Below are 26,946 nucleotides of genomic sequence, written 5' to 3'. Positions count from 1 at the left end.
GTTTTGAGGTGATACTAACTGTAGGAAGGTTTGATCGTTCGATTTATGGACCTCTCGTTCATTGAAGGAATCGAGAGGGGATTTTGGCTTTGGTCCTAACTGTTTAAAGGTTTGACCAAATGTGAGTTTTGTGACGATCCTAACTGTTTAAAGGTTTGATCGTTCAATTTGTGGACCTCTCGTTCAATTCGAAAATCACCGTGGGGATGTAGTGTTTATCACTTTGTTTGTAATGATCGGGTTATCCCTAAGAAAATTACATATAGCATTCTTTCGAGAACTTCCCGTTACATGAATCATCCACCCCCAGCTTCCTTTGTGAAACTGGGTCTATCATCATACTGAGTTATATAACTGGGTTATCCTTAAGAATATTACATGTAAAAATTCTCTAGGAACTACCCGTCAAGAGTGGGAAACAGTTTAGACTCGTATACCTATTGGAGTATCGAGGAGCAGTTTATACTCGTATACTCTTTGGAGTGAGGGGAAACAGTTTATACTCGTGCACCCAATGGAGTTAAGGAGAATAGTTTATACTCGTGTATCCAATAGAGTTAAGGAGAACAGTTTATACTCGTGTATCCAATGGAGTTAAGGTCGTCTTTACTTGGCTTGTTCTGCCGTTATGACGCCGGAGTCAATTAAGGCTTGGATTTTGTTTTTAAATCCAAAGCAAATCTCGGTGGGATGAAGAACCCTTCTGTGATACGCACAGTAGTTTGGATCCGTAATCTTCTTAGCTCCCTCCTGATCTTTAATAGGTGGTAGCTCGATTTTATCATTGGCGAGGAGGTATTTCAAGATGGCTGGAGCTTCATCATCTTCGAAAGAATACTCCTTTTGAAACCTCAGATCGAGAGTCGCGTTCCTAGCGATTGTAGATGTCGTCGGTCGGCTTCTCTTAGCTTTCTTTCTTTTAAGAAAGTGTTCAGCTTATTCACCGCGCATTTTTAAATCTTTCCAAGTTTTGGATGGTACGACCCCCAGGGCTTCTAGGACATCGATAAAAGGGTCCTTTGGCTTTTCCCCTCTCCACCTTTTCATATTTGGGCGATTTCTTGTTCGAACCAGATCTAGGGTTTTGAGTTTTTGTTGATTCAGAGCTTTTTTCTCGATCAAAACTCAATTTTGTTCAACCCCTGGTAAAACCGCACCCACATCTTGTGCTTTATGGTCTGATTTTGGTTTCTTGCTTGATGTTTAATCCAAAACCCTAACTATTTTTGTTTTTTAGATTGTTTCTGCCATGTCTCCGAAGAAAGCTCGTGGTTCAAAGGGAAAGTCTGCAGCATCAGCACCTGAGGATGTCCCAAAAGGGTTCCGATTGACACTTCGGTGTCATCATCGAAGAAATTGCTGAGGAATAAACTTTCCATGTTATCCCAGCAATTGATACTCTCTGGCTTAAGACGTCGGTACCAATCGAAGGCGGGCCTACGAAGGGTGCCAACGAATGACCGGACCATTAAGCTCGTGGTTCAAAGGGAAAGTCTGCAGCATCAGCACCTGAGGATGTCGAGGCTGCAGTTCCTTCCTTTGGGGGTAAGTTTCTTCAACTTCTCTTTATCTGAGGTTGTTGATCTTGTTTATATAGCCTCGTTTGTCTCCATTGAGAGACATTCGGGAAGAGTTGACATCCCCCATCGAGGGGATTGATGCTTCAAAACACATATCTTGTTCAATCAAGACATGTACCACAGTCAAGGTGCGAGTTTTCGTCGAACTCGTGCCTTTTCAAAATCAAAGGCCGCTGCTCAGTTACCGCGGCAGCACGTACTGCCGCGGCCGAACGTGACAACATGTGTTGCCGCGGTAACGTAAGGACTTAGCTGCTATCGTGGTTACTTAGGGTGAGGTTTTTGGGGTCTGTCAGATTTTTGTTATTCAACTGTTTCCAAACTCTTTCCTGCAGTCCCTTTTCCCTCTGTGGCAAATAAATCAAGTGCTGAATAGGCGAGCTCTTCCCATCAAACGGTGTGAAGTTGATCAGATTGAATTTTACCGGGTACGGTATTGAATCCCATTTTCTTGGATAGGGACATGGAATACCCGTTTTTTTCACTTCTTGAACCATCATCAAAGCGTTAATTTTGTTCTCAAGCTCTTTCATTTTCTTGACCTCATCTTCATCTCTCTTTGAGTGATATTGAGGAGAAATAATTGGGCCACCCCCAGTATTATTAAGAGACTGTTTCCAAACTCTTTCCTGCAGTCCCTTTTCCCTCTGTGGCCTTCTCTGATAGAGAAGATCCAGGCCAGAGCGGTATTCTTCATGCCTCCTTCAATGGTGATTTCTTGGTTAGAGAAGCCCGCCAATTTAACGAGGGTTGTGATGATAATATCCCCGGATTGATTGATTTCTTGGTTAGAGAAGCCCGCCAATTTAACGAGGGTTGTGATGATAATATCCCCGGATTGATTCGTAAGGGCCATCGTCGCACTCTGCGTGCTTTGCTGACAGACTCACCTTTAACTCCAACCAGAGATTCTACTGAGTTCATCTCTCTTTGAGTGATATTGAGGAGAAATAATTGGGCCACCCCCAGTATTATTAAGAGGTGCAATTAAACTACCCCCAATATCGTTGTTGGGAGGATCCGTTGAACCATCCCTAGTATTATCGTTATTAGGAGGTGCATCAGCAAAGATGACTTCATCCACTTCCGGATCACTGTCATCTGCGATTCTACTGAGCCGTTGAAGAAGCCCGATTATCTGTTCGGAGATTCGATAGAAGATCCAGATAACCTCTACCGTGGCCCTGAAATTTGGTTAATGAACATGAAGGTTCTTTTCTATTCCTTCCTCCATTCCCTCGACAGTATTCCCTTCTGCAATTAAGGAGTGCATCAGCAAAGATGACTTCATCCACTTCCGGATCACTGTCATCTGCAATATTTTGAATGCGGCGGCCAGATTCAGCTCGCTGACTAGACTCAGGAACTTGAGACCGTTGAGCTAGCAATTCTTTCATTTGTTGAATAGCCAACTCCATCTCTGTCTTCATCTCAGCTCTAATTTCTTCACGTTGTTTGACTAGAGCTTCTTAAAGTATTTGAGCGAACTGATCAGAGGTGACTGTGAGTACTTCTCTGGTTTGCCATATGCTAGATATTGTATTGGCCGAAGCGATCGCAGAACAAGTGTCCGAGAGCTCATCCTCTGATGACATTCTTTCATGCATTCTCTTGTAGTCTCTATGTCTGACGGCTCTTAACTAGAGTCGAGACATCCGTTGAGCAATTCTTGAGTTAACTTTTCCTCCCGGTAAAAAGTCGGGATTTGATTCACTTGAATACCATTTAGATTTTCCTTTATCAGTCATATTGATGGTGACTTCAGGGAATTCATCCTCTTGAACAACAAGCTTCTTGCAGAAATGTCTCGGCTTGGGCTTTGACATTTTGGTGAAAAGTCTCTGGAACATTGGGACTCTTTGCGGGATGGCTCCTCGTTTGGAGTAGTCACATTCTGACAGTACTGCTCTAATGAGTCGTATACAGAAACAATGAGAGCTCATTTCTCTGATAATCCTCTTTCGAGTTTTGTTCACACCCCCAGCTTGATAGTACAACTCATCGGTATAATTACCGGATGAAGATGAAGAAGGCTGGCTCTCCTGCTTATGACATCCTCTGGGAATTGACTTGTCATTATCAAACAGCAATAGCCAAGATCAAGGTGAAGAGTAAGAAGACGCATCGAGTCAGTTTGAAACAGTTCGCTGACTACTTGTTTCAGAATCTTGAGAGCCCGACCGGTAAAGCTATCTGCGAATCTCCTATTCTGACTCCTTCTGAAGTTAATGTGCTGATTACCAAGATTAACGCCCAGTCCTGTGTAAGAATCTATTTGGGGTTCATTCACCGGACCCAAGCGTTCTTTGACCGGAGCTTTGCCTCGATCTTTAGGTAAAGGATCGAGGCCATCCGCCATTATAATTTTGGATTTTGACAGGTCAGGGCTGACCCAGGGTTTCACTGGTGACACAGCGGGTGTTGACACAGTAGACGGACCCGGAACGGACGTTGATGGAGTCGAAGGAGTGCTCTTGTGAAACTTCTTTTGGCCGCGGCAATGATTCTTCTCTCCGCTATGATTGCTGATCTCCATAGCGGTTTGCGTAACCTAGCCAACACCTTTACCAAAGTGGGTGCTGAGCCTTCAACTAAGATTCCTTTGTCGAGCGTCGAATTGCCATACACCTATTTAATGGCGTGGCTAGTTCTCCATCGAGCGGACATGATGTCATCACCTTAAGTGTCTGATCCTGAAATCCCCTTGCTGCAGCTCTTAGAAGGATGTAAGTGGTTATATCCTTCCCGACCGTGGACTGACCGGTTTGTGATTCTTTGGTGCTTCCTTAGATACTGTTTTCTTCTTTCCTTCTCGTCTTTGTTGTAAAAGAGCATGGGCACGAGCGGTGTTTGCCATACGCTTTTGTATGCGTTCTTTGAGGGTCGAACGGGCCCTTTTGACAATAAATTTTGCTGAGATGTGAGTGATCTGACGTTGAGGTGACTGAATCACTTGATGTTTCCTCGATTCTAAGTCCGCATAGTAACGAACTCCATCGGTTTGTTCCAAGGCCTTAGCCAATTGACTGCCAAGTGCTGGGAATTCTATAAGTGTTTCCCTCGGTTTTCTGGTGCCTATAATGACACGCTTGTTGATGAGGAAATGCCTGGGGCCGACAGGACTTCTCTCGACATGGGTAGCTTCCACTGGCTTATGAACATTCGACCAGGTTATAATGTTTTCCGATCGAAGAACCTTTGCAGGATCGAACCTTATTTTCCTTGCCGTTTTGCGCGACAATTCGGCTACGATCAACTGTACATCGGGAATCCCAATAAGTGGTTGATAACCGGTGGAAGCCTCATTGATGGAGTACGAGCCTGGTTCTGGAATGTTACTGGCTGTACCGGAGCTCAATTTAGTTTGCCCGTTGCTGAGCCTGAACTCCACATGACCTTTGTTTATTGCCGGTGGATTTTAGCCGCCAGCACTCCTCTTACGAAGAAGAATCTTTCCGAACTGGAATCCGAGGCTGTGGTTCGGAGAATTGTATCTAGAAAAGGAAAGGAACCTGCTACATCTTCCCGCAAAGGAAAACGGGCAGCTGATTCCGAAGAGAGTGACGACTTCGAGACATCCAGTGAGGAAGATGAGACGGAGATTAATATTCCTCCTTCTCCTGTGGCCTACAGAACTCGTCGGGCTTCTTCACCCTCGTCACCGGGTATTCCTTCAAAAGGTATACAGATGAAGGAAAAGAACATTCCTTTGTCGACTTCCAACAAGATGACTGTTCAATGGCCCGCGTGGGAGGAAGAGGCGGAAGAAGAGGAAGAAGCGTTGCCCCGCTTCTTAGCAGGAAGAGATCCCGGCCTACTGCTCCTGTTGAAGTTCAACCTCGACCGGCTCAAAGAACCGAACTGCGTACCAAGTTTCGACATGAGAGCTCTGAGGTTCCTCAAGATTCTCATGCTTCAAAGAGGATTAAGAAGACGGCTCATCGACAACGTCAACTTTCTCCGTTATTTGAAGAGAAGCTTATTCAGGATCTTCCAGTTAATGAAGAGGGTAAGATTTCATCATTTTTTTTATTATTTCACCTTTGAATATAGCGTCTTATTTCTCTCTTTGCCATTATAGCTGAGCCAGAAGAGGAAGGGGAAATCGTGCCCGAGCCTTCTTCTCTGGGTTTAATAGATGTTGATGAGTCCAGCTTCACTCAACAGGTGCAAAAAGCGATGAGTGAAGAACCCCTCAATGTGGACACTGCCCCTCCTCCGGCCACTACATCGACCTCACCAACTGCCGACACAGGTACAAATGTTTTCTCATTTGGGGGGCATTTTCGGAAGATAAGTAAATCAGAACGTGTTCCTCTCCTACTAACTTGTACGCTTTATCTTCTTTTAGTTAAACTAAAGGAGGTGAGTACGGATAGTAGCGCTGCTAATCCCGCAATTGTTATTGAAGGTAACCTTATTTTGTGTGCTTTGATTCTTTCATATTTCTTGCATATATGTTGACGGATTCTTCTGCTTAATAGACATCCCTGTCAACGAACCGAAAGACATAGAACTTACCCATGATATGGGTATCGGAGATTTCGATGAGCGAGACTTTGATCTTGACATTTCTGAAGATGTACCCCAGGAGATCTCCGATATACTATCAACTCCGGTTCCATCCGCTACTGCAGGACCAACTACTCGAGTTGATTCAGCTGAAGTAGGTGCATCAAAAGGTATACCCTTTTAGACTTCAGTTTTCAACTGTACTTTCATCTTTTATTGTTCTTGGAGGACTGAAATAAGAATTTTAGACGTAGGACCAACCAACGAAGTTGATGCGTCTACCGTCATTGGTGAATGTGATCAACCTGAAGGTCTGGGTTTCTTACTTTTGGCAAGTCCCCTAGCTGAAGTTGAACCACCAGCCACTGCTCCTCCAACTTCCGCTATTGTCGAAGCTAAACCTGTTGTGCCTTCTGCTCTGACTCCAGTGGATCATGAAATAGGAGGGTCGAAGGCTACAGTGGAAGAGCAACCTCCTGCTACTTCAGCTCAACTTGGTATGTCTCATCTAGTTGTGCTTCGAAGTTAGATTAATACTTGCGGAGTGTTTATTCATCCTTTTCTCATTGACAGAACTTGTTCCTCAAGATCTTGTCGCTCTGGATCCGAAGCCATCGGGGGTTTCAAGTGAACAATCGTCTGGTGTAGTGACTCAACCGACGAGCGTTATTCCTGAACAAATCCCGGTTGTTATAGAATCTGCTATGACCTCAACAAGCCAAGGTAACCCGGTTGTGAAGCCCTCCAGCGAGTGTATATATTTTTGTGCTTACTCTATTTATTCTCCTTGCAGCTCTTTCTTCATCATTGTCCGAGCGTATTCAGACTTTATTGGCAGATGAAGATCCAGACCAAGTTGCCCTCTGTGTTGACGTCTAAAGCTTCGTTCTTTTCTTAAACGCCATGGTTGATCGAATTCTTCTTAAAGGTTCACCATTTGAACTTTTCAGGAAGTCTCTCGATCGCCATGTGTTATGAATTAGAGAACAGGGGTGTGCTGAATTATCTAATTCCATTGAAGCCTATTTGGACGATCTTAAACAACACATTGAACAGTTGCAGAACTTTCGAGCTAATGGCGTGCCTTCTTACATCGCTTCTCAAATGGACCTGAGGCTACAAGCATGGCGTGATTCCCAGAGGTCTGCTGAATCTGAACTTCAAGTGTTGACAGTTCGCATTAATCAACTCCGGGAGAGCGCTGCCAAGAAGAAACAAATCAAGGTAGATCTGTATCGTGACTTGGAATCGCGTCGGGCAGAGGTAGTCCAATTAGAAAAGCGACTTGCCGAAGCTAGGGAAGCTTGTGAAGTTTTAGAATCTGATCTAGCGGAGGTAACTCAGGCTGAGGTGAATACATTCTGGCAACTGAATCTTCAGGACAAGATTTTTGCTGACAAAGAACAAGAGGTTGCCAGAATTCAAAGCATCGATGAAAGGAAATTTAAAGCCAATCTGATACCTGAGCTCGAACTGGCTTATGCGACAAAGCTTTCCAAATTAGAAGATGAACTCCGCCATTACAAATTATTGTAATTTTGAAAACATACATTTCTTTTTATGCTGTTTTGTTTGAACTCTTTTGGTTAATATAGTGAACTTTTTTGCTTATTAAGATTTTATTATGATTACTCATTCTCGTTTAGAATAAATAACTATAATACTCATAGGATTTTTGGCAAATCCTCAGCCATCAACGGATTTGATATGCCTTTCTTGATTACCGTTTGAATCGGGCTAGTATGTGAATTATCTAAGTCCGTTTCACATATAACGTTGCGCTAAAAGAATTAAACTCTTTTAGACTTTGAACTATCATATTGAATATGTAGGCTACATGTGTTAGATGTAGGCTTATCTCTAATAAGGGATAGAGATAACTTCCCCCATGTGTGAACGACATGGATTTTGGAATGAGAGTAAGTTATACTTCCTACACAGGAAAATGAACTCAGAATTGGAGAGAAAAAGAATTACCTATTCCATTTCTCAATCTCTTGTTTGTTGGTAGAGATAAACCCAGAATTAGGGAGGAAGAATTTTATATCCTATCTCCTGGTCTCTTGTTTGTTGGTAGAGATAAACCCGAAATCGGAGAGGAAGAATTTTATATTCTATCTCCTGGTCTCTTGTTTGTTGGTAGAGATAAACCCAGAATCGGAGAGGAAGAATTTTATATTCTATCTCCTGGTCTCTTGTTTGTTGGTAGAGATAAACCCGAAATCGGAGAGGAAGAATTTTATATTCTATCTCCTGGTCTCTTGTTTGTTGGTAGAGATAAACCCAGAATCGGAGAGGAAGAATTTTATATTCTATCTCCTGGTCTCTTGTTTGTTGGTAGAGATACACCCAAAATCGGAGAGGAAGAATTTTATATTCTATCTCCTGGAGTAAAGAAACTCAAAGTGGGATCTCCGCTTAGAGAATCTGGATTGGTTTGAATAATCCTAACTGTTATAAGGTTTGATTACTCAATTCAAAAGTGGACCTTTCGTTCGCAAAATGAATCGAAAGGGGATTTTGGTTGTGGTCCTAACTGTAGTAAGGTTTGACCAAGTGGGGGTTTTGAGACGATCCTAACTGTAGGAGGGTTTGATCGCTCGATTTGTGGGCCTCTCGTTCATTGAAGGAATCGAGAGGGGATTTTAGCTTAGGTCCTAACTATAATAAGGTTTGACCAAATAAGAAGTGAAAGTTTGAATGATTTTAATCCATGACGGATTTTGGTGTACTTTTTGTCAATCGATTCGATCGATGAGAGATTTTGTGAGGAAAGATTAATTGTTTACAAATTTGAATCTCGTCTCAACAAAAGTTGTAAAAGAACTTTGTGATAATCAAACAATGAATTATTCAAATGACCAGTTTCTCATTTAAAACAGTGAACTGATCTCGGGTTATCCTGAAATATCCTATATAGGATTCTCTAGGAACTTCCCGCTTTACATAGGTTATCCTGAATATATTACGGATAATATTTTTTTAGGAACTTCCCATTTATTTGCATCATCAATTTGTTGCCATCTTGGGTGATTAGGCGATAAGCACCATTTGAATAAACTGTTTCTATTACAAACGGTCCTTCCCATTTTTGTTCAAATTTTCCTTTCTTTTTGGAGTTGAGGATCATAGGCCGTCTCTCAGCTAGGACCAAATCTTCTTCTTTAAAACTCCGTTGTCGAACCTTTTTATCGAAGGCTCGGGAAATTCTGGCTTGGTAGAACTCAATGTGCTGTTGAGCTTCTAACCGCTTTTCATCGAGCATCTCGAGTTCTTCGAGACGTTTTTGATGTTGCTCTTCGGTCGTCATCTGGGTTGCGAGAGTGATTCGAAGAGATGGAATTTGTATCTCCAATGGAAGAACGGCTTCACATTCGTATACCAAGGAATATAAGGTCGCTCCCGTCGAAGTACGTACCGTGGTACGATAGGCCCATAGAGCTGCGCCAAGCTTGTCATCCCAATCTCGTTTATTAGTTTTCACGAGTTTTGATAAGAGTTTGATGATTGTCTTATTGAAGGCTTCAGCCAATCCATTTGCTGTGGGGTTGTAAGCTGTCGACGACACGTCCTGAATTCTGAACTTCTCGCAAAACCTGATGAAGGCGTTGCTGATGAATTAAGGACCGTTGTCATGTATGATTCGTCTTGGGACACCATGCCGGTAGATGATATGGTGTTTGATGAATGCGATGACGTTACTCGTTTTAACCTCTTTGAGCGGAATCGCTTCAGCCCATTTAGAGAAGTAATCGGTGATTGCTAGGATGAACCGATCACCTTTAACTGACGGGGGATTTATGGGACCAACAATATCCATTCCCCAAGTCTCAAACGGCCATGACGTTGCTGACGGGTGTAGATACTCTGGAGGTTGGTGCATATAGTTCGTCTTTCACATCTTCAGGTAAGATACCGTGTAAGACATAATCAATAATAGGGAAACGCCAATCTCGAACTTCGGGTTCAACTCCAGTTGAATATGCTTCTTTGGCAACCGAATCGTAGATAGGAACAATAAGTTGGTGAGTTCTCACTGTAATTAACTGTTCTGTCTCGGGAGGTTGAGCCAGAGATACCGACAATGCCGCCAATGCGTCTGCGTATGTATTTTGGAGACGCGGAACGTACTCGATGAAAAATTCTTCAAACGAGCTTGCCACCTCAATGGCCACCTGGTGGTATGGAATCAGGTCTTGATTTCTGACTTCATACTCTCCTCGAATCTGATTAACTACCAGTTGAGAATCTCCAAAAGCTTCAAGGTATTCTACCCCCAGCTCTTTGGCAAAATTGAGTCCAATTATCAATGCATTGTACTCGGCTACGTTACTAGAGCATGGTTCGGTTAACGAGTATGCTCTAGGTAAGACATGCTTTCCCGGGGAAACTAAAACGACCCCCACTCCTGAGGAGATTTTAGAACATCCGGAAGAACTTGCCACGTTGGTTGCTCGGGAAGCCCCATCGAAGTACAATTGCCACACTTGTTGATGTGAGGTGATATTAACTTCGTGAGTTTCGTCCGGCAGGTCGTCGTACAACTCAACTACATCTTTTGTAGGATTTTCTGCCAAGAGGTCGCAAATGGCTCGTCCCTTGAATGATTTTTGTTGCTTGAAGTATAAATCATATTGCGACAAGAGCAAAGCCCATCTGGCTAGATGCCAATTCATGGAGGCCGGTTGGGTCATGAACACTCGGATGGGATTTATGTTGGAAATGACATAGATTGTCTGTCCAACTAAATAATGTTGCATTTTCTGAATCGCGAATACCAAAGCGAGGCATTCCTTCTCAATCATTAGATAACGAGATTCAGCTCCTACCAATGTACGACTCAGATAATACACAGCTTGCTCGTGACCGTTATCGTCGTCTTGTGCAAGTAATGCACTTAACGAATGGCTCGTCGCTTTGACATAAATCAAAAACGGTATGCCCGATTTCGGTGCAACGAGAATAGGTGAATTCGCCAGATATTTCTTAATATCTTCGAATTCCTTTTGGCATGCTTCATCCCAAATGAACGACACGCCTTTCTTCGCGAGTTTAGAGAACGGTTGACATTTTCCAGACAGATTTGATATAAACCGACGGATGTATGCCAATCGACCTTGCAACCCTCTGAGTTCTTTAAGATTTCTCGGGGGTTGTAGCTCATGTATTGCTTTCACCTTATCAGGATCAATATGAATACCTTTTGTGGTGACTTTCACCTTATCAGGATCAATATGAATACCTTTTGTGGTGACGACGAATCCAAGAAATTTACCGCTCGATATTCCAAGGAAGGATTTAGTCGGGTTCATTTTCAACTGATGAGTTCTCATAAGCTCGAACATTATCTTCAGATCGTTAATATGGTCGTTTTTATCACAACTCTTAACGACCAGGTCATCAACGTAGCATTCGACGGTCTTCCTGAGGTGCTCTTGAAATATCTTCATCATTGCTCGTTGGTATGTAGCACCGGTATTCTTCAAACCAAATGACATAACAGTGTAACAAAACACACCCAAGGGTGTTCTGAATGTCGTATGCTTTTCATCATCCGGGTGCATCTTGATTTGATTATACCCTGAAAATCCGTCCATGAATGACATTCTTTCAAACCCGCATGTGTTGTCAATGATGACGTCCGTAATCGGTAAAACCCGCATGTGTTGTCAATGATGACGTCCGTAATCGGTAGAGGAAAGTCGTCTTTGGGGCAGGCCGTATTCAGATCTCTGAAGTCAATACAGATCCTGATTTTTCCATTCTTTTTAAGGACTGGAACAATATTGGCTAACCATTCAGGATGTTGTTCTTCTCTGATAAAACCCGAATCAATCAGTTTCTTAACTTCAGCTTCTATCGCCTCCATCAGTTTCTTAACTTCAGCTTCTATCGCCTCCATAATCTGCGGACGAAACCGTCTTTGTTGTTGTTTGATAGGTTTGGCATCCGGTTTAATGTTAAGGCTATGCATTGCTACATCTGGGTCGAGTCCCGGCATATCTTCGTAATTCCAAGCGAACACGTCGATATACTCTTTAACGTCGTCTTCTTCTATTGTAGAAGGATCAACTGTTGCCATGTTTGACATGAGACTTTTGAATTTTTCTCCAATGCTTACATCAGAATCCCAATTTGAAGTGTCAGATGAATGCCCACTCCTGTCTATTAATTGGTTAATGATCTGTTGGCCATAATCGTCATCGGATGATGAAGCATAACCCAGACCCCTATTACGACTGTAATAATTATCTGGTTTTCCTTTTGGTACATAGGCAGGACGGGGTGGAACCCTAACACCTTGACCAAAATAAAGACCTTCACCGAGCGAGAGGTCATAACCTTGCTTTGTCATATAACCATTCGCTTGTGAACTATACCGAGAGAAATGTCGCCCGGGTTTTTCTTCATCCGAATTGGTATCCAAGAAAAGATCAGGAGTTGGGGATGGATCCCCTTTTCCAAATATTATTTCTTTTTCACCCCCTGTCTTTGCGGGTAGAATCACAGTTGTTCCGACTGGATTTTGAAGATATTTTATCATCGTGGAAGACGAGCGAAGTGGCATGTGTAGACTAGGATCGTCATACAATTCCTGCATTACATTATCAAGACAAGGCGAATACTCTAAATCATCCTTTATTATTTTATCGGCAAGTTGCCAATTACAACTTTCGTCCGACGATTCATACTCGTCAAGATCGATTACAAGAGGTTCAATGTCATTTAGTACAAGACCTTCACTATAATCAAGCCCAGCTTCGGTATCAGCTTCTTCTCCGCTATCCGTACCATGGGCCGATGGTTCAGGATCGGACTCAGCACCATAAAGAAGGTAGTCAGTAAAGTAATTTTCTAACCCCTTGAATGGTTGCTTATCCGCGACCACCGTCTTGACCTCCTCATTAGTGTCGACATACTTCAAACACTGATGGAGGGTGGAGGGAACTATAAGATTACCGATCGATCACATAGCAGGTTACTTCAGACTTCAAATCTCCGAGTTGACACTTCACCCGGATTTTTCCTAACGGTCTTGACCGGCTAGTATTGAACCCATAGATAACCGTTCCTGTGGAGGCTAACTTGCTGGCGAGGATCCCGAGGTGATACATCAACCGAAGTGGCATGATGCTAACAGCAGAACCCGGATCGACTTGGATCCGGTTGACAACGCTCGAACCGATATATCCAGTAAAATATAACGGTCTATCATGCTTTGAATTCCTGACTTGCATGTCTTCTTTTGTGAAGGCAATGCAAGGAAATTTGGTGGCTGCCAGATTGCAATGCTGCACTGATGACTCTGGTCCTCCAGGAGTTGGTTTGATCTGAGTGAGGAATACTTTAGAATCAGCTAAAGCTTCTTGTAAGGCTTCTCTGGTTTCTTTCGAGAGGCGTAACAACTCGTATAGCGTGATCCTTGCTGGGATATTAGCTAACTGAGCCATGACGTCAAAACGGTAGGGAGCATTTGAGTTTTTCGGTTTGTCTCGTCCAATCGGTCGACTAAAACGAGACTGCTTCGGAATTTGAACCTCTTTATGTTGGGGTTCCTTCTCTTTTTGCTTAGCCGGTTGTTGCGGCTTTTCAGCAGCTACTGGAGGAGTTACAACTATCCCCAGCTCCTTTAAAGTTGTAGCATTTGGGTTAGAGGTTTCAGGATATTTATAATGGTACTCATTTCCACTTCTTGTAGCGAAAACCTCCTGTTCTCCATCAGAAAGTGATAAAGCTGCTATCTCCTCATCATTCTTCTCAGGAATCGCCGAGGCTCCATAATAGGATTTCCCTTTTCCTTTGCCTTTTGACTCCTTCTTCGACGTGGGTGTTGTCCACTGTTCATCTTCAAGCAAATCCGGACGAACCCAAAGGATTTCGCAGTTGGGGGTTGTGTGAGATACAAGCCCCTTTTGGCACTGTCCATAAGGATCATCGTTGACAGTCTGCATCTTGACCTTTGACACTGGCTCGGCTTGAAACCAGGACAAAGGAACTGATCCGAAGCTAATCGAGACTGCGTTTGCGCCTACTTTCTTCTCCTTTGGCTTCGGCGTCACAATACCAACATCAATTAAGGTTTGTATTTTGTCTTTTAAGATATAACACGTCTTAGTTGGATGGTGGACCCTTCTGTGATATGCACAGTATTTTATTTTGTCTTTTAAGATATAACACGTCTTAGTTGGATGGTGGACCCTTCTGTGATATGCACAGTATTTTGGGTCATTGGTCTTCGTTGCTTCTTCTTGGTTTGTGACCGGCGGAAGCTTGATCTTATTATTCTCTAACAGGTATTTGAAGATGACCGGAACTTCATCATCTTTGAAAGAGTATTCCTTCGGGAATCTGGGTTCCGAAGTCTTGGGTTGTCTCGGAGGCTGTTGATTCTGATTTGGTGCCAACTGGAAGGATGACTGCTGCGGTTGTTGTTGTGGCGGCTGTTGCGACGTTTGATGTGCATCTACAGCTGCCGTGGATCCTCTTCCTCTGCCTCGAGGATTAAAGTTCTGCTTTTGATTGTTAGCTGGTGGCAGACCTCTCTCCAAGTTCTTTCTCAACAACGTGCCAATTGAGACTTCTGTGTCGTCGTCGAAGAAATTGGTGAGGAATAACTCTTCCATGTCTGCCCAGCTAGTGATACTCCCAGGCTTAAGGCGTCGGTACCAATCGAAGGCAGGCCCGCGAAGGGTTCCTACGAATGACCGGACCATCAGGGCTTCGTTCCCGGATATTGCGCCGAGATGCGACTTGAAATAGATCAAGTGCTGAGTTAGTGAACCCCTGCCATCAAAAGGAGTAAAGTTAATCAAATTAAATTTCTGGGGATAAGGAATCAGGTCCCACTCCCTCGGGTACGGGTATGGAATGCCCGTTTTCTTCACTTCCTGAGCCGTCATCAGAGCGTTGACTTTGCTCTCGAGATCATGCATCTTCTTATCCTCTTCCCCACTTTTCTTTAAGTAGATCTGTGGAGGTTGAGTGGATGATTTGGTCGGACCGTTTCCGGAGTTGTCTTTATCTGGAGGAGGATCGTCAAAGGTAGTCTCATCCTCTTCATTACGACGGCTGGATTCCGCCTTCTGGCTCGACTCCGGTTGGTGTTGCTGAACCAGCAAATCTCGCATCTGCTGCATAGTCAACTCCATCTCGGTTTTAAATTCAGCTCTAATTTCTTCGACCAGCAAATCTCGCATCTGCTGCATAGTCAACTCCATCTCGGTTTTAAATTCAGCTCTAATTTCTTCGAGTTGTTTAGCCAACGCTTCCTGCAGTATGTGAGCTAGTTGATCCGGCGTGATCGCGAATGATTCTCTGACTCGTCCAACACTGGACGCGGTATCGTCCGATGCAATGGCAGAACAAGTATCTGACATTTCTTCATCCGAAGATAGCCCCTCGTGCATTCTCTTGTAATCTCGACGTAGGTTGGCTCTTCTTTGTAATCGCAACATCCTTTGAGAAAGACCCCGCTTAACTCTCCCTCCCGGAGAGAAATCAGGGTCGTGGTTAACTGATTTTTGCTTTCCTTTGTTGGTCTTGTTGATAGTGACCTCAGGGAACTCATTTTGTTGGATTACAGGTTTCTTCTTATTGAAACGTCTCATCTTGGGTCTTGACGCTTCGTTGGACAATCTTTGAAATACGGATACTCTTGTTGAATTATTTTTAGAGCAACCGCATTCCGTCAATACTGCCTTAATGAGTCTCTCGCATGCGCAATGGGACTCATCTTCTCGGGCAATCCTCTTTCTTGAGTCATTTTTCTGATAGTACAGCTCATCATTATTGTGATTTGAGCAACCTATCTTTTGCCTTTGAACTTTGTTAACATGCACAGGACGACTGGTCGTCGCCTCTGAGCGATCCAAAGTTGAATTTTTAAATCCACCCCCTTGCGGGTGTGGAGTTTTCAGATGTCCTAAACGAGAGTGAACTGGTATTCACTCATTTCGGACTGGTGTAGTTCTGGCAGGAGGGTGTTTACGACCTCCTGTATTTGAAACCACTATGGGTTTATTTGCTGGGCTTGGATCTTCTTTGACTGGGGTTTTGCCTCGATTGTCAGCCGAAGGACCGAGGCGATCCGCCATAGTGATCTTGAATTTGGATAAATCTGGGCTAACCCAGGGTTTCACTGGTGATGAAGTAGACGCTGTTGTAGTAGAAGGACCAGGATTGGGTATCGATGGAACTGCAGATGTGGTTTTGCGACGGCGATGAACATCACGACCACATGAAGTGCCACGGCAGTCTTCACTGTCGCGGTTGAGCAAAGTGCCGCGGCAGCACTGACTGCCGCGGTCGAATAGATTACCGCGGCAGTATGAGCTGTCGCGGTAAGAGTTTACATTCCTCTGTAATTTTTGGGTATTTTCGATCTTTGGAACCCAAATTTTACAGTTCTTCGATGTCTTTTCCGACACCATTTCCTTCTTGTTTCTCTGAGCCTGTTGACGAAGTGCACGAGCGCGAGCCGCCTTTGCTTGACGCCTTTGTATACGCTCTTTGAGAGTAGAACGGGCTCTTTTGACCAGAGTCCATTCCTCCGTCGTAAGCTGTGCAGAGATGTGATTGGTTTGCTGTTGAGGCAATTGGTTCACCTTTTGCTTTCTCGACTTTAAGTCCGTATAATAATAGACTCCGTCAGTTTGTTGCATGGCCTTAGCCAATTGACGAGCGCGGCGCTGGCGCTGTCTCTGGCGAGCCCTCATTATCGGCTGGCCATGATTCAATGACTCTTTAATTGGTGCAGAGTCATTGGGAGCAGAGATGTTGCAGGGAGATTCCTTGGCGATGACTTGGCAAGAATCTTCCTCTGCGGTCTTCATCTGAATTGGAGACTTGGGAACTTTCTTAGAAGAGGAAATCTTCCTGCCCCTGCGAGGCGAGGGAGATTTCGAAGATGAGGATGATAAGTACTCCTCGAATTTTGCTTGATCGAATTCGTATTCGATCTCTTCAGTGACGATAATCTTGATCGGCTGCGACACTGCGGTCTCGGCAGCGAGATCGCTGGCTCCCACTGTGGTCGCCAGTTTGTTTTTAGCGAAAGTTGACTCCATTGTCGATTCCATTAAACTTTGATTTGTTTACACAAAATTACAATGAAAATAAACAAAAATACAACTCTCGAGAAAATAACACAGAAATTGTCTATCAACTCCTGCTTTGTGGGACTTTGCCTGTGCCGTGAGTGCTTTGGCTCGTTGACCACCGATTCAAAGATCGTGAGGGTGCTTAGGGATCTCTCCTTCGTTTATCGAAGTAAAGATTTGAAAACGAATATCTTATCGATGTAAGATGTCCGTTCTTCCAAAGATCAAGTCTGAGCTTAGATCTCTAGGAATCACCGAATGATGCTTGTCAAAGGGTGAAAGTTCTCTCTCTTCTTCAAAATCACTGAAAGCTCAAGCCTCTTCTGCTCCAAAATGCTCTCTGTCCTTTATTTCGTGCTTAGGGAGGTATTTATAGGGGTATCAGTGCACCACAGTTGAAACGGGGGCTTCAAAACATCATCGAATAACTACCTTATAACTATCACAGCATCCTTCTTTAATTACCGCGGCACCATAGGCTGCCGCGCCTTAGCCGCGGCACCTTAGGCTGCCGCGCCTTAGCCGCGGCACCCTGTCCTGTCGCGCCGCCATGTGTTGCCTGATGACGTGTATATTGTTCTTCCCTGTTGTTTTGAGTGGTATTTGGATGTCTGTAAGCATTTTTTGACGCCTACAGAGTAGTCGACTACTAAGGCTATTAGTTGACTACTCTATAATATTCATGTTTTTATTTTTCTCAGTTTTTGATGTTACATTCGATTTTTCTCGAACCAACTTGTTTTAATTAACATGGAACCCATACGAAAAGATCATAGTCTTCTAAAATTAATTAACAGAGGTTAGATCACATGATTTAATTCTTAGATTAAAACTAATTCGGGTTAACATCCCAATTAACCAAATTCTCGAAATAAACATGAACTATTAACATGATAAACACTAACATGATTTACAGATTGTTCGCGGGAAAAATTGTAGTTTTCATTGACGTCATTGCACACTCTTTGACAACTGTTTATCGGTTACAAAGATCCGGCCTTTTTATAAGATCCGGTCTTTTTATAAGATCCGGTTACAACGAAATCAACAAAAGAAATAAAAATTACAACTTTCCTTTTATGTCGAACGAATCGCGAGCTACTGTTTTGCGGTCACTCGCTTGTGTGGGTTCTTCACCTGCGCTGGGGTTAATCCGTGGACCACCGCGCGATCTTGATCCAGTCGGATCTACACCTCTCAAGTGTTGAACTAGACGTGTCTCTCTCAAGTGCTCGGATACAACCTCTCCCTAGGTTCGTCAACCGACGCTACTCCTCTTGGGACGATCCCCGACTCTCGCCGCACACTTCTCTCGAAGTACAACTGTATTACAAAGTGAATCTCACAATAAGCACAATACAAAGTGTTTGTTCTCTATAATGGATGAGAACGAACTATAAGCTCACTCTCTAAGTTACACAATCCTACAACCCAATTATACTATGAATGTAAATATAATAAGCTCAATGGTTGTGTGTGTGTAAACAAAGAGAAAATAAAATCAACTAAACTCAATATGAACACTAGCTCAATAAAATGATAATCAAACAATATAAAATATAAAGCTAGATTGAGTTTAGAAAACTTCTCAATAGATCAAGAGTGGAAGGAGAAGAGTTTGATGCTCAAACAACAATAGATGATCTCCTCAAGCTCTTGTGAAATTGATTTCACAAACTCAAACTCTCAAATGCTTAAAAGCTTCTTAAACAGACTTAAACCAAACTTAAACCCTTGTTTAAAACTCTTTAAACTTGTTTTAAAAACACTCTCTTGTTGTTGCTGGTAGAAGAGGGTTTGAGGGGTTTATATAGGAAGAGAAAACAGCAGCAAAAACCCCAAACAAATCAACAGAGAATCCCACAGAATCAAAATCTGATTCTTGAGGGATAAACATAGGCGCGGTCGACCATGGCGGTCGACCGCGAACTGATACATGAAAATACAGGTTTTGAAAGTTGTTTTTTGATTTTAAAATCCTGTTTAAAAATATTAAATAAATTCCAAAAAATGTAAAACTTTAGAAAATGATTGTAGACATGATAGTACACATGCTACAAAAATTGGTTTTCAAAAAGGATCTCCCAAATGAAAAATGTTATTATTTTACAAAATAATCCAAAACATAAAAATATAAACATATGAGTTTTGATATTTTAGCTTAACCGTGTTTTGAAACATTACAAAATGATTATATAGACTTAATAAAAGATGTATATGATTGTTATTAAGTCCATAAACCAAGAAACTGATATTTTCATAAAATTATATATTTTGCAAACATTTCAAAAGTAATAAATATGATTTTATTAAATATAAACTTGATATTGATAAAATCATATATAAGCATGTAAACATGAAACAAAAATGTATTTTCCAATTATATTCAATTGTTTCATATTTAAACTTGAAAAACCAAAACAATAAATATGAAGGATGTAATTTCATATTTATATATACTTGGAAACCAAAACATGTATGTATATATATATGACTATATATATATACATAGAAAAACCAAAACGTGTATGTGTGTGTATAATTGAGCTTAAAGTACTAACACACATAATATAAACCTAAACTAAATATACCCAAGCTTGTGATCTTCAACAAAGCTCTATCTTGGTACACTTGCGGATAAAGCTTGAACTTAAATCTTTAACTTTGAATTACGTAGGCTTTACTCCATAATTCCGCCAACCTCCATTGGATATGATCGTGAATACGTAATTTTATACATCCTCTAACTCGTTGTTTTCCTAGAATAAATACGAAAACACAAACACTAGACAAACAACATTAGAAGTAAATTATTTGTTAAACATCATCAAAACAAGAAGGCCAACAATCTCTCCCTTTTCGATAATGACAAATAATTTACAAAAAGGATATATGCATGAAAGGAAATGAATATACAAAGTATAATATATCATGCATATAAACTAGAAAGAATATACTCACAATATTTCTCTCCCTTTGACAACATCAAAAAGGGAAAAACAAAAGAATGAAAAGAGCGAAAGCTCCCCCTATCAATATGCATGAGTGAGTATAAAAAACAATAATAGAAAAGGGAAGACTCCCCCTATCAAAATGCCATATGGAGTATATGAAATGCAGACCAAGGCAAAACATGTGAGCAAGCATAAGTGAAAAAATGCTAAATATTACTCATATACAAGAGGATAATGAGGACATATATAGATATATCATTTATGAAAGAAGTGTCTCATTACACAACTATAAAAACATAGTGTATAAAAATAGATTTATGAAATCAAAAGATAGAACATGAGAATCACGCAAAAAAATTTTAAATCAACCAAATGAGATCATAAATCAAAGTGTAAATCCAAAAACAATGTTTGATCAATAAATAAAACTTTCTTTATAGGACTTGATCAAACCACTCATAGAGTACATTATAAAGCATATTTGAAATTTGAATCATCTATTTGTGCTTATATAATGAATTCAAAAGAACAAATCAAAGAAAAAATTTCATAGTGCAAAAGTAACATACAAGAATCATGAACTATGGATTTAAAAAAAATTAAGAGTATAAAACCAAACCATCATTGATTTTCAAAAATCAAGAGAGGCAACCATATCTAGCTCTTGAGCTAGTAACAACCCATATAAACATTTAAGCACCCAGTATACAAGATTTGGGAATAAACACCCAATAAACCCGGGAGGGGGGGGGGAGTTATATACACAAACCTCTCATCAAAATCAAAACTAATAATTATGAAAACAAAAGATTTGATAAAAGAAAAAATTGTTCTCATAACCAAAAGATTTTAAAACAAAATTTTCAAAACCAAGAAAAGGAAAAAAAAATACTAAAATACTTGGTTTAAAATTTAAATTTGTTTTGGTACCCAAGAATTTTTGGTACCAAAAAGTTTAGGGACATGACCCCTATCATTTAAGCTCAAAGCACTAGGGTTATGAACCCTCATGGGCATATGTGGTGCACTAACACGGTCAAAGCAATATTTACTCAAATTATCCTTCCGATTACAATTTGTGCAATAAAAGAGATCCATTTATTTTTGTGGACCATTAGCTCGTGCACGGGAAACATTTGCAAATATAGATGATCTTTTAGGATTATTTTACAAATGTGAAATATTATCAAAATAAAGCTCTCCTAAGTGGTCATATCTACCACAAACATCATATTTAAAAATATGTGGTCTACTAAAAATATTTGGCAAATAAGATTTTCTTTTTAAATCAAAACAATATTCGGCCAAATTACCAAAACGATCACAAAGATCACAATGATACACATGAGCATGCTTATGATGAACAATAGGTGCATGTGTGTGTACATGTGATGGAGAGACTTAATGAGATACAAAAGGAGCATTGATATTTTTATATTTGTGTGCATCATAGCAAAATTTACCTAAATGGCCTTTACGATCATAAATGAAGCACTTGTAAACTTTGCTATATAAGTGTGCATAATGTGTAGGTGATTTATAAGTTATAGCACTAGATTTAGCACACTTGTCCATAAGTTTCTTATAATTATCAATGCATGTGTTAAAAGTTGAATCTAAGCATGATATGCGGTTTTTCACAAGATTCAATTTATTATTGGTCACAACATCATTGATAATAGAAGTAGAGCATGTATGATTAAACTTAAAAGAATCAAATTCATTTCTAATGCATTCTAGTTCTAGCATGGCATCTTTATTAACATGAGTTAAGCTAGAAATGGATGAAGTTAATTTTTTATTTTCCAATTTTAACATATCATTAATTTCTTTAAGAGTAACATTTTCTTGAGAAATAATATAAAAATTAGAGGCTAGCTTCTCATGATCGGATTTTAAACTAACATGCTTGCTTTTGAGATCAATAAAATTATTTTTCAATTTAGTGTAAGCATGTGATAATTTCTCATATGCACAAGCGAGATCATCAATAGATAAATCATTATCAGAATCGGAATCACTTACTACACAAGAATTATCCTCTTGTGGTCGTGTGCATGATGCTCCACATGAACTTGAAGAAGAATCCTCCAAAGCTTGTCTGATTGTCTCCAAGTCCCTTTGATGTGCTTTAATAAATTTTCAAAGTTTGTAAGCACTATCAAAATGAACAAATTTGTTAGAAAAGGATGAGTCAAAAGTATTAAGCAAAAATTCTAACAAAAGCTTGTTCATTGAAAACATTTTCTTATCATGATTGCTCCACTTGAATTTCTCCAATGTGGGCATAATATAAGCACAATCAATAACTTCTCATAAGTTGATATTTCTAGATTCAACAAATATTTTAAATTTTGAGCACCATTGAGCATAAGGGAAATTTCTAAATTTTGGAGCAATATTTGGATCATAGCCTAAACGAAATACATTCATATTTATAATATATATGTGAATATATGCAAGCAAGACAAATGCAATCATAACTAGATTAGCATATTAACTCAAGGTGGTTAGACCTTAAATCAAAGAGCACCAAGCTCTGATACTAATTGTTAGACCCTAGAGGGGGGTGATTAGGGTCTTATACTAATCTAATCCGATTTTATACTAATTAAAATTAATTAATAAGTTATCCTAGCAAGTATGAAATACAACAAGATATATGAGCTAGGATAATGAACAAATGAATATATCCTAGCAATGAGATATTACAAATATATGAGCAATGATATATAAACTAACACAATGGTAAAATAAACAATCTACAAAAGAGATAGGGTAATATGAAGAGCAATACACAAAGGCGATATAAGATATGAATACAAGAATAAGAACGTCAATGCAATCACAAACAAAACGATATGATCACGGAGTTTGATCTAACCACTTGACCTATACGTCTCCGCTCCTCACCTCGAGGAGATTTCCACTATCATAACCGGGTTTTCTACGTTTACCCGAACAACGTTTACACCGCACAATACGATTTTTTAGTTTACCAAAAACTCTACAACTAACACACTCTTGTAATCCCACTCTACACTCTCTCAAGTGTCAGATATAACCTCTCCCTAGGTTTGTCAATCGATGCCACTCCTCTTGGGACGATCCCCGACTCTCGTCATACACTTCTCGCGGTGTACAACTGTATTACAAAGTGAATCTCACAATAAGCACAATACAAAGTGTTTGTTCTCTATAATGGATGAGAACGAATTATAAGCTTACTCTCTAAGTTACACAATCCCACAACCCAATTATACTATGAATGTAAATATAATAGCTCAATGGTTGTGTGTGTGTGTAAACAAAGAGAAAATAAAATCAACTAAACTCAATATGAACACTAGCTCAATAAAATGATAATCAAACAATATAAAATATAAAGCTAGATTGAGTTTAGAAAACTTCTCAATAGATTAAGAGTGAAAGGAGAAGAGTTGGATACTCAAACACCAATAGATGTTCTCCTCAAGCTCTTATAAAATTGATTTCACAAACTCAAACTCTCAAATGCTTAAAAGCTTCTTAAACAAACTTAAACCAAACTTAAACCCTTATTTAAAACTCTTTAAACTAACAAACTTAAACCAAACTTAAACCCTTATTTAAAACTCTTTAAACTTGTTTTAAAAACACTCTCTTGTTGTTGCTGGTAGAAGAGGGTTTGAGGGGTTTGTTTTAAAAACACTCTCTTGTTGTTGCTGGTAGAAGAGGGTTTGAGGGGTTTATATAGGAAGAGAAAATAGCAGCAAAAACCCCAAAAAAATCAGCAGAGAATCCCACAGAATCAAAATTTAATTCTGTACCCAATATAGCTGTTGGGCAATCGGCGGTTGACCGTGAGATTTTCGCGGTCGACCGCGAGGGATTTTCGAAGCTGAGAAACCAACAGAAAAGGCTACGGTCGACTGTGACGGTCGACCGTGGAAACTTACAGACTTGCGCGACCGCACCACGGTCGATCCGGAAAGTTTCTGGTAGTCTTCTGAGAGATAAAACATTGGCGAATGTCGAACCTTGACGGTCGACCGCGAACTGATACATGAAAATACAGGTTTTGAAAGTTTTTTTTTTATTTTAAAACCCTATTTAAAAATATTAAATAAATTCCAAAAAATATAAAACTTTGAAAAATGATTGTAGACATGATAATACACATGCTAAAAAAATTAGTTTTTAAAAAGGACCTCTCAAATGAAAAATATCATCATTTTACAAAATAGTCTAAAACATGAAAATATAAACATATGAGTTTTGACATTTTAGCTTAACCATGTTTTGAAACATTACAAAATAATTATATAGACTTAATAAAAGATGTATATGATTGTTATTAAGTCCATAAACTAAGAAACTGATATTTTTATAAAATTATATATTTTACAAACATTTCAAAAGCAATAAATATGATTTCATTAAATATAAACTTGATATTGATAAAATCATATATAAGCATGTAAACATAAAACAAAAATGTATTTTCCAATTATATTCAATTATTTCATATTTAAACTTGAAAAACCAAAACAATAAGTATGAAGGATGTAATTTCATATTTATATATACTTGGAAACCAAAACATGTATGTATATATACGACTATATATATATACATAGAAAAACCAAAACGTGTATATGTGTGTATGATTGAGCTTAAAGTACTAACACACATAATATAAACCTAAACTAAATATACCCAAGCTTGTGCTCTTCAACGAAGCTCTATCTTGGTACACTTGCGAATGAAGCTTGAACTTGAATCTTTAACTTTGAATTGTGTAGGCTTCACTCCATAATTCCGCCAACCTCCATTGGATATGATCGTAAATACGCAATTCCATCCATCCTCCAACTCGTTGTTTGCCTAGAATAAATACGAAAATACAAACACTAGACAAACAATATTAGAAGTAAATTATTTGTTAAACATCATCAAAACAAGAAGGCCAACAGCAAAGACAAACATTTGACAAATGATGTTAGGAATTATTTGTTAATCATCAAAACTAGATTAGACAATAGGCTCATAAACATGAGACCTAACATTACTGATATCATGAACAAATCAAAAGCTTTAGGGAAGAAGTATGGCAACAAAGAGCTATACAAAAAATACTCCATTCTCTATCATGTGATTGGGAACCAAAGGTAACAGCTATTAAAGAGCTTCAGAACTTTCCTAATCAATCTCTTGATGATAATGTAGGCAATTTTATAACATACAAAGTCTGACTAAAATAGAGAGAAGATACCTCAGAAGAAGATTCAAAGAAGTTGTTAGCCTTATAGGCAAAGAAGGAGAATTCCTAATCAAAGATGAAGATAGATTCACACTCTAGTTTAGAAGACGAGGATGATCAATCTGCACTTATTGTAAAAGGGTGCAAGTCTTTTCTAAAGTCAAAGAAAGGATAGAAATATCTTTAGAAAAGATAAAATCAATTTACTAAATAGGTAAATAATAATTCCTCAAGTGATTCTAAAATTGAACCTATCTATTATCATTGCAGGAAACCAAGTCACTACAAGAATTGTTGCCCTTGAAAAAAAATAAAATGAAGGAAGATAAGAGTCTTAAAGTTACAACCTGAGATTTGATAGATGAGGATGAGTCTGAATTTGAGATAAGTGAAGATGACAAATATGTGAATAAGTGTTTTATGAGAAGAGGCAAACTATTTTCAGATTCAGACCAGATTAACTTAAGTAGTTCTGATGGTGAGTATTCGGATGAAGTGGTCTATCGTCCTTATGATGAGCTTTATTATAAGCATAAAGAGATACTAATTCATTTGAAAAACATTGCTCATAAATATGAAGAAACTAAAAAATGAATACCAACTTAAAGAAAGAAAATAAACTTTTGAAAATTAAATTTTCCCCTTCAAATTTGAATTCAGTTTAATCAACCTCTTTTGATTGCATACAATATTGTGAATTATAAAATTAAATTTATTGTTTATCTAAGCAACTTGAAAATATTCAATGTGGAAAAGAAAATTTAGCCACTAAGATAAATGAGTTGTTTTGTGATTTGTCATCCAAATAAATTAAGTTTGAAACTCGATGCACAATAACTATTTATGAAATGAACAACTAAAGTCCAAAATTAGTGATTTGGAAAAGGCTGTAAAGAAGTTTTCTTTAGGTTCAAAAGGTCTTAACATGTTCCTTTCTAATCAATGATTTGTAAAAGCTAAAATTGAACTTGATTATTCATATTCTGAAAACATTAAAAGTTTTAACCTTCTTTTGTAAAGGATAAAAATTTTTGTTGTTTTGATCCTATTCCTAATGGAACTTATCATTCTATATGCTCATTATATGGAAGAACTTGACATGTTTCGATGAGCTGTTCTATGAGATATAGGACTAAAATTATTAAATAGATTTTGATACCAAAAGGCCTTATTGCTGACCAACATAGACCCGTGTAGATACCTAGGTCACAATTATCTACCTTTTTATAGACCTGTAGGTCGACCAAGAATTGAGGCAACACATGTAAGTTGACTGCTAATTCACTGTATCAAAATCCAATCCTTGGTATGCATTATGAGAAGATATATGTTGTATATATTATTATATATGATCTAGTCATATAGGTAAGTTTTCTAACTTTATACACACACACGCACACATATATGTATATGTTTATATATACATATACATATACAAATACATACATATACATATGTATATGTATATGTATATGTATATGTATATGTATATATACACATGTAGGATCATTGATGGTCCCTATGACACCATCGATGGTTCAACATCGATTGCCATACCT

The sequence above is a fragment of the Asparagus officinalis genome, chromosome 3 (assembly GCF_001876935.1).
Source record: "Asparagus officinalis chromosome 3, Aspof.V1, whole genome shotgun sequence".
Taxonomy (NCBI): domain Eukaryota; kingdom Viridiplantae; phylum Streptophyta; class Magnoliopsida; order Asparagales; family Asparagaceae; genus Asparagus; species Asparagus officinalis.
The sequence above is the reverse complement of the archived record's forward strand: the minus strand, read 5'-3'. Positions refer to the sequence as shown.